We start from the raw sequence: 11,505 nt of genomic DNA on the forward strand, positions 1-11,505 counted from the left end.
TTCTGGTCCAAGCTCATATACACTTAAGATGGCATGTTCCACCTCACTATAGCTCCCAGGGTACCTCCTCTGACAGTGAAGCAATTACCACAGGAGCTTTTCAGCCAGAGATTGTCCTTCAGACCAGAGCAGTTCTGATTGATCAATATATCATTGCATATGAATGACTCTATAATCTTTCGCTATTAATTCTGTGTCTTATGATCCTACTCGAAAATTACCTGATGAAGGAGCAATGCTCCAAAAGCTAGTGCTTCCAAATAAACCTGCTGGATATAACCTGGTGTGGTGTGTTTTTAAGTGATGCCGATGCTGCCAGAATTCTGGGATTTGCCAACAATTTCTGGGTTTTTTTTTATTTCATTCCCATTCAGCCCCATTAACACAGCAGCTTTATCTCCCAACTTTGTTTGAATCAACAATACCGAAATGGTCACTCACCTGTCTGTACCCGTACATACACTTGGGGACAGACGGTTTCTTGTACTCGACGTCACATTTTTGGAAGAAACTCTGGCTTCCCCGTTTGTTATTTCAGCTCCAATTATTTCAATAAATCTCTGAATACAGTGACCCATTTGAAAATCTCACTGGGTCCTCAATCCAATTGGTCCCTTTGCCTCCAGGCTGATGGATAATGTGTTTATTTTCCTTCCTCCCAGCTAACGTACTGATGACCTGCATCCTTCTTTATAAAGATTGTGAATTGTCTCCATGTGTCAGACGTTACCTGGGGGCAATGGCAGCGCTGGATCTACAGGTCATGATCCTTGACCTGATATGGAGACACATTCTCATTGTTTGCCAGGAACAGTTCTATTTCCTGGAGTTCATCCCCGTGTGTAATATCCACGCTGTCCAGCTTTATGCAGCCACTCACTGCTCTGTCCAGTTCACTGTCACGTTCACCTTTGATCGATTTGTTGCCAGAAGCTGTAAATGTAGCAGTGAGAAAACAGCAGCTGTGATTCTGGGATTAGTGACCGTTCTGAGCTGTTTAAAGAACATTTTCTGGTATTTTATGCTCACTGCTCATTACTTGCACATGAACAACTCTGGTTTCGTGATGTAAAAGACAACATTGTTTACTCTCTCCTCTGGGTCACAGTCGAGTTCCTCCACCACATTCTAACCCCGTTTCTCCCATTTCTCCTAATTCTGCTACACAATACTTTCACCGTCAGGAATATTTTAGGGACCAGCAGAGCTCGCAGGACTCCAGACTCACACCAATGGGGACGCTCAGTCTGACACAGAAATGAGAAACCGAAAAATATCCATCATTTTAAAGTTTGTGATCTTGGCCAATTTTATTCTGTTATGGTCAATGTTAACGGTGTATACTGTATGGTACAGGATGGATGATTTGGGATATGACACACTGAATCTAGATTGGAACCAGGATTCATGCTGCAGCTCCTCAGTCGCTGCACAAACACCGTGGTTTATGCCGTGACCCAGACTAATTTCAGACAGCAGCTAAAGAATGTGCTGAAATATCCCTTCACCCAAAAACCTCAATCAATCAAATTCACTCATTAACCAAGCCATCCAGGAACAGCCGTCGCTATGGTAACAGACTGAGGGTAGTGCTGGTTTGTCCAAACGTATCCCACAGCGGGGTTACACGGACACATTTCAATGCTCCTCTCAACTCAGGGGCCGGGGGAAAGGCACCATTCCACTGCCTGTACCTATCACTTCTATTTATAAAAAATAAAAATGTTCACTACAAAGTACCATGCAGCAGAGTGAACGATATTGTTGTTTCTCTCCGTGTTGAAGAAGCTGAGCTGGACAGAGACAGGTCCTCAGGGAAAGGGGAAGGGATTGAGGCCAAGCTCAAGGGTTGGGTTCAAGTCACTCTGTCCTTCCTTTCACCTCTGGGTCACCCACTCTGACCTGGCCTCAGCAGAATTCAGCTCTCTCCCTTACTCCCTCTCCATCTAAATCTCAATACCCCATTGTGCCCCTCTCTCACTCGCCTCTCATGTTTGCCTACTTCTGCTGTTATCTCAGGGCAACATCAATCAGGCAATACTGCTCTGTGCCTCCAAAGACATTGTCTGGAAAACGAAACACGTGTGCAGCCTAAGAGATTCACAGGATGTGATGCTTCATCCAATGAAACAAATTCCCGCTTGCGTAGTGGCTTGGGGAGCTCACAAGCCTCCAGTCACACAGGCACGCTTCTCCCATTACCTCTTGCTTCAATCTTATTTTCGAGACAATCTATCACTTCACCTTTACTCACATGTGTTGGTACACAAGAGGGTGACATTGTATCACTTCCCTTTTGCGGGAGGAGTGACACGGTGGAAACGGGAGGAGGGAAGACGTTATTCGGGACAAGAGTGTGATGCAAGAGTCGAGCAGCTCCCTTTGGCGCCAGGAGGAGGAATAAGTGGCCAGTGTCTGAATGAATGAAACATTTCTTTTTCAGAGAAATGTGGCCCTCCATTCTCCTTTCATCATCCTGTAACAAGACTGCCCCTTGTTACAGGATTTTGAATGTTAAAATACCAGCAAGAATCGCTTCAGTGCTCCAATGCAGTACATGTGTGACTGTCAGGAATCACAGAACTATCAAAGCATCTCACGTGATTGTCCATCATGTCCAGGGATGTGCAGGCCAGGTGGGTTAGACCACGGGGAAATGCAGGGTTACAGGATTCCTGCTCAGGGATTGCTTTGTTGTTCAAACAGCGAGATACTGCCCACACTGGGGAAACGGGGATCATCGCTGAATGTTGCCCAAAGCTTCCGTGGAGAGAGTACAAGACCGAGTTAAAATATCAGGTCAACCGTGAAAGTATAGTCTCACAAACTGGAGCTTCGAAATGGCCAGAAATCCCGCCCTCTTCATTTTTATTGCAAATTCAATTTTTCATCCCTTTCAAGCAAACATCTGAAAATGTTCTGTGCAAATGCTGCACAGTCTCGAGTAAAATATGACTGGGCGATTTCTCAAGTATTCAAACAGGATGCTTTATTCTTTACAATCGGTTGATTTATTTTTTAATCTGTAAATTAAACAATATGAGTGTTGAGTGTACCAGCAGAATCAGTTTGCTCACGAGATCATATCGCCAGTCCGATCCCAGTGGACGTGATTTTGATGGTGAGCAAATGGATTTGGTTGCTTGTGCATGATCGGCTGAAACAGCTCAGCTGAGCTAACATTAGACTGGTGAAATGTGAAGGTCACTTGATCAATCCTGCTGGGATTTGGGAAAAATTATTGTTGCTTTACTGCGGCCAGAAGGATGGGCGTTGTGGCGTCTTTCTGTACTTTACATTTTCGGTGATTTCTGCTCCCATATGACTGGCCAGTCAATAATTTAACAACACATCTGAGTAAAGGTAAAGTGACAGGTCGTCTCGAAAATAAGGTTGAAGCAAAAGGTCATGGGAGAAGAGTGTTTGTGTGATTGGAGCTCCTGTCGAATATAGTATTAGACCACTTTTATATACCACTGACCTGGAACTGGATGTGTCAGATGCAATTTACAGATGACATAAAAATTAGTCAGATCGTTGACAGTGTGGAAGAAGTCTGTAGACTGCACGACGATTTAAATCAAATCGTCAGTTGGACAGTTGTGGGCGGCACGGTGGCACAGTGGTTAGCACTGCTGCCTCACAGCGCCTGAGACCCGGGTTCAATTCCTGCCTCAGGCGACTGACTGTGTGGAGTTTGCACGTTCTCCCAGTGTCTGCGTGGGTTTCCTCCGGGTGCTCCGGTTTCCTCCCAGAGTCCAAAGATGTGCAGGTCAGGTGAATTGGCCATGCAAAATTGCCCGTAGTGTTAGGTAAGGGGTAAATGTAGGGGTATGGGTGGGTTGCGCTTCGGCGGGTCGGTGTGGACTTGTTGGGCCGACGGGCCTGTTTCCACACTGTAATGTAATCTAAAAAAAGTGACAAGTAGAAACATCAAATTGACTGAGATAGCCACAAGGAGAAACTGACAGCGTTCAAGGTTGGTGGAAAGATTTGTAGCTCAGGTGCCAGTTGCTGTGGTTGTGGGTATGGTCGCTGAGCTGGGAAGTTGATTTGCAGACGTTTTGTGCTATGTCCAGGTGACATCCTCAGTGCTTTGGAAGTCTCCCATGAAGCGCTGTGGTCCTGTGCCTTATTTGGTTCCACACTGAAGATGTCATCTGGACAGAGGGTGAAATATCTGAAAATCAACTTCCCAGCTGGGCAAACGTCGCCACAACCATGACAGTCAGAGAGTGTATTCGGGACAGTTTCCAAGAGCAATGATTTTATAATAAAGTCCTTTTCTCTTTCTCCAGACAGCACAAATCTACAGACAGAGTTTCGTTTGACAGTCCCGGTGAAGTAATTACAAAAAGCGAGCTTAGGGATTCAGAGCTAATAGATGGAGTCAAATGCAATCAGGCCCATTACTAAAAATGAAATGGAGTTTCATAATAATAGCATCATTGAGGTTTGTAAAATAGAAGAAGGCCATTCAGCCTTTAAAGTCTGCACTGGTCAAAAACAAGAACCTAAATATTTCTGCAGGTGCTGGAAATCTGAAACAAACACAAAAAGTGCAAGAGAAGCTCAGCAGATAGAACCATTCTAATACATTTTCCAGCGCTTGGCCCTTGTCCAGAATACATTGGCATCACAAGTGCACATCGGGCAACAGCTTTGTAGAAAAAGCCCTTCGGCAAATCAAAGTCAAAAATAACCACCCAACTTTTCGAATTCCCCATCCCAGACCTTGGCCCATAATCTTGTATGCCTTGACATCGCAAGTGTATATCTATATACCTAGAGTTGTAGAGTCATAGAGGTGTACAGCATGGAAATAGATCCTTCGGCACAACTTGTCCATGATGCCCAGATATCCTAACCCAATCTAGTCCCATTTGCCAGCACTAGGCCCATATCCTTCCAAACGTTCTTCAATGTTATGAGGGTTTCTACTTCTCCTGCATTTGCCGTCAGTTGGTTCAATATTCCCATACATTCTGGTTTTCTCACATCCCTTCAAACTTCCTGTCCCTTACCTTAAGTCTTCTGCACATTGATCCCTTCAGCGAGGGGAAATGTTTATTCCTTTCTGCCCTGTCCAGGCCGCTGATAAGTTTATACATCTCAATCTTGTCAATCCCTTAGTATCGTTTGCTCCAAGGAGAACAAACTCAACCTGTTCGACTTCGCTTCATAATTAAAGCTATCCAGCCCGTGGAATATACAGTCATAGAGTCATAGAGATGTACAGCACGGAAACAGACCCTTCAGTCCAACCTGTCCATGCCGACCAGATATCCCAAATCAATCTAATCCCACTTGCCAACACCCAGCCCATATCCCTCCAAAACCTTCGAATTCATATACCCATCCAAATGCCTTTTAAATGTTGCAATTCTACCTGTCTCCAACACTTCCTCTGGTAGCTCATTCCATACACATACAACCCTCTGTGAAAGAATTGCCCCTTAGATACATTTTATATCTTCCCCCTCTCACCCTAAACCTATTCCCTCTAGTTCTGGACTCCCCGATCCCAGGGAAAAGACCTTGTCTATTTATCCTATCCATGACCCTCATAATTTTGTAAACCTCTATAAGGTCACCCCTCAGCCTCCAACGCTCCGGCCTATTCAGCTTCACCCTATAGCTCAAATCCTCCAACCCTGGCAACATCCTTGTAAATCATTTCTGAACCCTTTCAAGTTTCACAACATCTTTCCAACATCCTGGTAAAATTTGCTTTGCACCCTCTTTAGTGCAATCACATCCCTCCTATAAAATGGCTTCCAGAACTGCAGACAATATTCGAGCAGGGGCCTAAAGAACATTTTATGCAGTTCTAGCATCACCGCCTTGCCCTGAAACTCTATGCCTCAGCTGATAAAGGCAAGTGTCTGGGATGCCTTCTTAACCAATATATTTCCCAGCCCGCGACTTTAGTGACATTTGGGTGATTCAGCAATGGTCATGCCTTTGAACATCAAGGTCTGGCTGACCATCTGTGCATCCCAGAATCCAACACATCTTCATATTCACCTGAATTTCAGAACTACACAAAATAATAGGGACGTTTTACTAAAACAAAGCAAAGCATTATTTAGACCACACCTGGAGTGGTTTTGTAGCCTGGTATTGGAGGCAGTTCAGGGGAAGTTCATGAGGCCATTTCCAGGCAGGGAAAGTTCCTCCTATGAGGAGAGGGTGAGGAGTTTGGGTCTTTACTCGATGCGATCAGAAGAATGTAAGGTGATCTTATTGAAACGTACAAGATTCCGAGGGGAGCAGAAGAACCCTTAATCAGGAATGGCTTTCCTGATGAAGAGCTTATGCCTGAAAAGTTCGATTCTCCTGTTCCTCGGATGTTGCCTGACCTGCTGTGCTTTTCCAGCACCACACTCTCAGCTCCGATCTCCAGCATCTGCAATCCTCACTTTCTCCAAGATCCTTAGGGGACTTGACATAATGCAGGAAGGGTTATTTCCTCTAGTGGGAGAGTCTGGGACCAGTGGGCATCGTCTCCAAATACAAGAAACATAGTTAGGGCAAGAGTGAGGGAGAATTTCCTTCTCATGAGGTAGCGAACCTTCCAAATTTATTACCGGAGACAACTATTGACATGATGTCGTTCAGTAGATTTGAGGCTGAGATCGCCAGATTTGGGAAAAGACAGGAAAATGGAGTTGAGGATGATTGGATCAGCCGTGTTTCATTGAATGGCGGAGCACAGGCTGAGGGGGAGATCTAATTGAGGTGCACAAACTAATGAGAGACATAGCCAGGATAGTCATGATTTGGAGATGCCAGTATTGGATTGGGGTGTACAAAGTTAAACATCCACTTAAACCTGTTGGACTCTAATCTGGTGTTGTGTGATTTTTAACTTTGCAGAGCCAGGCTAGATCGTTTGAGAAACGTTTCTCCATGGCAGATGTGTCTAACATCAGACAGATTAAGTTTAGGTTGAGGTATAAACGGTTTAGCAGGGAACTGAACTGATGAGAACTTTTCTTCCCAGACTCTGGGAGAAATATAGAATATGAAGCCTGAGACAGAGGTGGTGGCAGGTACACACTCTTTCTCACTATACGTGATATTAAATACCACATGTGAAGTCACAATATTCAGGGGATTAAAATTTCTCAGCTGAATGTGACACCTAACTACGGAGAAATGAGAAAATTTAAAGGAACTGCAGATGCTGCAAATCAGAAACAAACATAGTTTGGGCGTGCATAAAAGATCTCACAGGCAGAGCCCTTCTCACCACCAGCCAAGCCATGTCTTGGTGCTTGTTGGAAAGTTCTGGCGATGATGCATTCTGCCAAATGACTTTGACAATCTGCACAGGGAACCGCTCGACAGGATACGCCCTCTCATTTACCTGAAGGGTCTTAAGGACACTACGTGCTGACCACTTCCTGATGGACTTGTGGTCAAAGGTGCTTTTCTACATAAATTTCTCCATGAAGGACAGTCGATACGGAATGGTCCAACTACTCGGAGCGTTCCGCGGCAGCGAGGCCAGGCCTATCCTTCACAACACCGGGGACAGGTAGAACCTCAGTACGTAGTGACACTTGGTGTTTGCGTACCGGGGATCCACGCACAGCTTGATGCAGCCACACACAAAGGTGGCCATCACAGTGAGGGTGGCATCGGGGGTGTTTTCTCCCCCATTGCCCAGGTCTTTGTATGTTGTGTCCCTTCGGACTTGGTCCAGCTTTGATCTCCACATGAAGTGGAAGATGGCCCAGGTGACTGCGGCAGCACAGGTTCTGGGGATAGGCCAGACCTGTGCCACATATAACAATACTAAGAGTACCTCACACATGATGACCAGGTTTTTCCCGGTGATGGAGAGCGACCGTTGCTCCCATCTGCCTAGTTTCTCCCTCATTTCCTGATTGGCTCCTCCCCGGTCTTGGCGCATGCCCCAGCCCCACCCCCCCAAACCAAATACTCAGCAACCTCAGGTGGTCAGTCCTGATGGTGAAGGGGATAGAGGATTGGTCGGCCCAGTTCCCGAAGAGCATGGCCTCGCTCTTGCCTCGGTTTACCTTGGCCCCCGAGGCCCGTTCGAACTGGTCACAGATGCACATGAGTCTGTGCACAGACAGTGGATCCGAGCAGAAAACGGCGACGTCATCCATGTACAGGGAGGCCTTAACCTGCAGGCCCCCGCTGCCAGGAAGAGTCACCCCTCTCAGGCTCGCAACCTTCCTGATGGACTCGGCAAATGGCTCTACGCAGCACACAAACAAGGCAGGAGAGAGAGGGCAGCCCTGCCTGACTCCAGATCTGAGTGGGAAGCTATCTGATTCCCACCCATTGATTGAGACTGCACTGACAATGTTGGTGTAGAGCAGTCTGATCCAATTACAGATTCCCTCCCCAAAGTCCGTTTTGGAGAGAACATCCCTCATATATATATGTGATATCCTGTCAAAGGCTTTCTCCTGGTTCAGGCTGATGAGGCAGGTGTCCACCCCCCTGTCCTGCACGTAGGCGATCGTATCTCTGAGGATTGCGAGACTCTCAGTGATCTTCCGACACGGTACAGCGCAGGTTTGGTCAGGGTGGATCACCGGTCCCAGAGCAGACCTGACCCGGTTGGCGATGACCTTTGACAAGATTTTGTGTGTTTAACAGTGAGATTGGTCTCCAATTTCTAATTTCCTCCCTCTCCCCCTGCTCTGGCATTATGACAATTGAAGTTATTTGAATCTGCTGATGATCTGCTCTTTGGTTTTACCTTTTGAACAATAACATCTCCAGCTCACCGACCGGTCAGCCTGATCCAGACACCGGGATAGTTTTTCTTTCTGTTCAGCAAAGGAATTGATGGGTGTGGACCTGTTTTGATTTGTAAAACTTCATCTAACTATCATCATTTCTGGAAATTCTCTCCTGTTCACTGTGTCAGGTCAGGACATTCAAATTTCGATAAATTGCCCTTCTGTTATCTGCATATCGAGACATTTGTCATGTAAGATGTATCAATTTACAGGGTATATATAACAGTAATCCTAACACTGACACATATCACGAGGGGAGCCTTGCGTGATCTGTTCTGCTGCACGTGTATAAGACACATGGAATACTCTTGTTTTAAATCTTACCCATGTTCTGATGAGCTGTTTCCCAGGCTTGCTGTGGCTCCAACCAGGATTTCGTCCGATGTCAGGGGAGTGACATGATCCAAGGGGAAGGGGAGAGTTTGGTTTATTGTCAGTCCAATAGCCAGTCCTATGACTGAGTTGTGATCAAGGTTCGTCATGGGGGTCTGTGTTTAACAGAGGCAGAGCTGAAAATTGGATGGATCCGTTACATCATTCAACCAATTACCTTGCAACCAAACAAAATCATAGACTTCATTCTGCTCTCCGTGGAGATGATGTGAGCATGCTCACTCCCCAACCTCAAGCATCTCTGGAGCGACTGGGCTGGAGGACAATCTGAGGTGATGTGGAGCCACTAAAATTCAAACTCATTCTCCTAACCCCCTTCCACTTACACAGTGCACCAGTTTTTGATGCTAAAATCTTATTGTTGCTCTCTGGAGTGGGCAGGGAGAATTTGTGATCATTAGTTCACTAATTTGTTTCCCATTTGTCTCCCACAGTTAATATGCTGGCGATTACAATCCTTTCCCAGGGAAACTGTGGTGTTTCTCCTTGCACTACTCGCTACTTGGTGGTTATGGCAGCTGCTGATCTGATGGTCATCATCATTGGTATTGTACTGAGGGAATTTCCCTATTATTATTATTGGTTGTCTTTCCTGAACATCACTCCTGTGTGCAGTGTTATTGGGGTCTTGATTCGTCCAACCAGTGACTGCTCTGTCTGGTTCACTGTCACTTTTACCTTTGACCGACTTGTGACCATTTGTTGTCGGAAGCTGAAAACAGAATATTGCACTGAGAAAGCTGCGTCTGTTGTTCTGGCAACAACCTGCACCCTGTTGCGAGAAACATTCCCTTCTATTTTCAGTCTGATCCTTGGAGGATCATCAACAATGTGTCATTCGACAGTATAACAAAATCAAGCTCCTACACTGAGACTCGGTGGGTGGCATTAGATTGGCTTGATACCGTTTTAACCCCTTTACTGCCATTCGCTTTAATTCTGTTGCTCAATGCTCTGACAGTCAGACACATTTTAGTGACCAGTCGAGTCCGGAAGAGGCTGAAGGGTGTGAGCGAAGGAGAGAATCCCAGAGACCCAGAGATGGAGAGCAGAAGGAAGGCTGTGATTTTGCTCATCACCATCTCTGGGAGCTTCATCCTCCTGTGGTTAATCACTGTTGTACGTTTCTTATGTTATGTTATTCAAGGAATACATCCTGACGATTACTCGTCTTTTCCGTATCACTTCAGTGCAGTTGGTTACATGCTGCGGAAGCTAAGTTGTTGCACAAACACATTTATTTATGCAGCAACATTGCCACGGCTCAGAGCGAAGATCAGTAGCGCAGTAAAATATCTGGTTACATGAATTCCTTGCGTTGTGAATAAATGCAACTCCTCCGTGAAGCCCAGAGAAGGGTCCTGTTGCTCCCAGACCATGAAATGATTTTTATTCATTCCTGGAATGTGGGTATCACTGACTGAGTCTGTATTTATTCCCCATCCCTAATTGCCTCTTGAGAAGGTGCTGCTGAGCTGCCTTTGACACTGATGAAATGTCAATATATTTCTAAATCAGGATGGTGAGTGACTCGGAGGGGAATTTGAAGGGGGTGGTGTTCCCCTATATCTGTGCCCTTGTCCTTCGAGGTGGAAGTGGGTCGTTGTTTTGGAAGGTGCTGCCTGAGGATCATTGGTGAATCTTTGCAGTGCACCTTGTCGATGGTCCAAATTACTGCTCGGGACGAACCTCGACAAACACCACTGCATTCCTCTCCAGACTTCTTCTGCATAGGCATATTCCAGAAGGAGGTGTCTGACAGTCTAGTCCCCTCTGCAGCCGTTTTGAGGGCAGTGTGCGGTGCGGGAGAGAGTCCGGGTGTGCATAAAGAAGCTAAAAGGCAGAGCCATTCTCACCACCAGCCAAGCCATGTCTTGGTGCTTGTTGGAAAGTTCTGACGATGAGGCATTCTGCCAAATGGCTTTGACAGTCTGCCCAGGGAACTGCTCGACAGGATCCGCCCTCCTTTTCCCGAAGGGTCTCAACCACACTACGTGTTGACCACTTCCAGATGGACTTGGGGTCAAAGGTGTTTTTCTTCATAAATTTCTCCACAAAGGACAGGTGGTACGGAACGGTCCAACTACTCGGAGCGTTCCGCGGCAGCGAGGCCAGGCCCATCCTTTGCAACACCGGGAACCTCAGTACGTAGTGACACTTGGTGTTTGCGTACCGGGGATCCATGCAGTCACACACAAAGGTAGGCGTCAGGGTGAGGGTGGCATTCGGTGAGATTTTTCCACCGTTGCCAAGATCTTTATACATCAAGTCCCTTCGGACCCGGTCCACCTTTGAACTCCATATAAAATGGAAAATGGCCCGGGTG

Source organism: Chiloscyllium plagiosum, unplaced genomic scaffold (assembly GCF_037043375.1).
Source record: "Chiloscyllium plagiosum isolate Xiang-an unplaced genomic scaffold, Cpla_swu_hap1 HiC_scaffold_44, whole genome shotgun sequence".
Classification (NCBI taxonomy): domain Eukaryota; kingdom Metazoa; phylum Chordata; class Chondrichthyes; order Orectolobiformes; family Hemiscylliidae; genus Chiloscyllium; species Chiloscyllium plagiosum.